A 2791-nucleotide genomic window follows, 5' to 3' on the forward strand; every position below is an offset into this window, starting at 1 on the left:
GAGAACAGACCTTGGCTGTACTGAGGCAGGAGTTTAATTTTGCACTGCCTTGGGAAGTGTCTATGGAAGCCCCTTGGGTAGGGTCAAGACCATCCAAAGGCCTATGGCCCCAAGATATCCACCTTCTACCACACATGGGTAGAACCAAAATTACAGCATCACACATCTCTTGCTTTGCTTTGCTCCCACCTAGCCTGCAGACTTCCCTTGATCACAGAGAGCTTTTGTTGTATGTGAGGGCCCGTATGTCCATCCACTGCCCATCATTACTAGTTAAGTCATTGCAACAGAGCCAGAAAATGAGACAACTAGGATATATTTTAAACTCCTGGGAAAATTTTTTAGTGAAGAAAAGTCAAAAGAGAATTGTGGGGAAAAAAAGATACTATATATCTCAAATATTTATTTATTTAGTATTTTTATTTTTAAAAAAAGATTAAAAAAAAAATTTTGGCTGCACTGCATGGCGTGCGGGATCTTAGTTCCCCAACCAGGGATCGAACCTGCGCCCCCTGCAGTGGAAGGCAGAGTCTTAACTACTGGACCGCCAGGGAAGTCCCCTCAAATATTTATTTTTAATAAGTTTATAATTTAACATATACACAAAATGCAATGATTGAACATATATATAAGGTCAAAGGACAAAATCTGAGGCCCTTTGTGACGTTGAGGACAAAGCCAGTGGCCCTGTCTGCTCCCTGCGATAAGCCTTGGGAAGCTTGGGGCCAGACGCCTGCTCCACCGCCCCATTCCCAGTGTGCTTAGGTGGGCTCAATGGCATGAGCTAACAATTGTTTATCCAATGTTTACTCTTGTCTTCTTCCTCACTCACAAAACTGCAATTTTGTCTCGGGGCAATGTGCCAGTTAAAATATGTCATCTCCCAGTCTCCCATACAGGTTAGGGCAGACCAGGTGACCCATTCCTAGCCAATGGGATTTGGTCAGCAGTCTACTGGATGGGGCTTCCACAAAATTATTATTTCAGTGATAGAGAAGGAAAGACTCAGCTGACATATGGATTTTGCCCTTCTGGCTTCCTTCTTTGCATATAGGTGTGATGCCTGAAGGTAGTAGTATTTTGTAGTCAAGAGAATGAAAGTCAAATGCTAAGGATGGAAGAGCAGAAAAGTGCAAGAGATCTGGGTTCCTAAGGGCACTGTGGATTTGCTATACTAGGCTTGAACAACCTACCTCTGGACTTCTCGATATATGAGATAAATAATTCTTTATTTGGGACTTACTGTCACTTCCCAAGGAGGTGTTGGGCTGGTCTGGTACTCCAGTCATGATAAACACCAGTGATATCTGTATAATCTTCACTGAAAAAGCTCTCTGTGTAAATTGAGTTGTAATCAAGTGTGGCCTCAGTGGCTTCTTCCAGGAAGCTGGGAGTGTCTGACTCCATTGGAAAGCCTGTGTGTTCTCCAAGGACCTGTCAGGAATGGAGTTTAGGTCAGTAGTGAATTCTAGACCAGTGGTCAAGTCCAGGGGTGGTGTGCGGAAAGTCACAGCCAGGGCGAATAAGGCAGAGAGGATCAGGGCTTTCCTGGGCGAGGTGCAGAGGGCAAGTGCAGGGTGCTCTCCAAGGTAAGCAGGAAGGCAGGCAGGCCCTGCGTGTGACCCCCTTTCTAATCCTCTCTTCGTTCTCCCCACTCTTCACCCCTTTCCTTCCCTCCTTGCATGGATCCTCACACGTCCTATTGCATTACCTTGAAAGCCCATCACAGTGATTTACTTTGCCAAGCGGAAGACAGTGGCAAGTCATTGCATAATCCCCTCCGACGTTCAGAGTTCCTGAGCAGCTGTCTGGAGGTGGATGAAAATAACCCATCGTTTCAGTTTTTATAACGCATTCAGGAGTGAGAATGTTATTTTTAGGGCACAATCATTTCAAAGCTCTTGCTGGCCTGGGAGGAAATGTCTCCAGTGCTTTAGGGAAATGACGTAGGTTCTCTTTTCTTTTCCAGCCACTGTCCAGAATGAGTTCTTTCTTTGTAGTAACAGGAAACGATTAATTGCTCATATCCAACTGAGTTTCAAACCATTGGAATTTAGGGTACTTTCCTGCTTTATGGCCTATGCAGTAAGTGAACGTGATACCCCTAATTCCACCTTGGTTTGGGGAGGATAAAGGTGATGTCTTTTATTCCAAATGGCCCAGAGCATTGTCAGGTATGCATGGAATGAGGCAAGGATTTTGGTGCACGAGGTTTATTGAGGACCACAGTGAGGAAGAGGAGAAAGGAGGGTGGAGAAACAATGAAGCAGATGCTCATCAACAGGTCTCTGTCATGGCCCCTGCGGCTTCATCCTCTGAGGACTCTGAAGGTCCTGGAACATGCCTCAAAACCATCCCACTGAGGGCGGAGAGGTGGAGTGTATATACACCCACTCCCATCCCTCAGGGACTAAGGGCTGAATGTGGGGAATTAATTATGTGACGCCTCTGGTCTGTCCAAGAGTGGACTGAGCAGCCCCACTTCCCAGGGTCAGAGACTGTCTTGGACAGAGAGACTAGGAAGTTCTCCACAAAGCCGAAGGACATATGGGTGGGACACTGACAGCACCTGTGACAAGGGTCAGGGTCTGATTCGTAAATGAGCCATGTGACCCACATTTAAAATATACAGTATGGGGACTTCCCTGGAGGTCCAGTGGTTAGGACTCTGTGCTTTCACTGCTGAGGGCCCGGGTTTGATCCCTGGCTGGTGAACTAAGACCCCACAAGCCTCTCAGCCAAATACACACACACACACACACACACACACACACACACACACACACACACA

This window comes from Aethalodelphis obliquidens, unplaced genomic scaffold (genome assembly GCF_003676395.1).
Source record: "Aethalodelphis obliquidens isolate GAN/ISIS:26980383/991018 unplaced genomic scaffold, ASM367639v1 scaffold62, whole genome shotgun sequence".
NCBI lineage: Eukaryota > Metazoa > Chordata > Mammalia > Artiodactyla > Delphinidae > Aethalodelphis > Aethalodelphis obliquidens.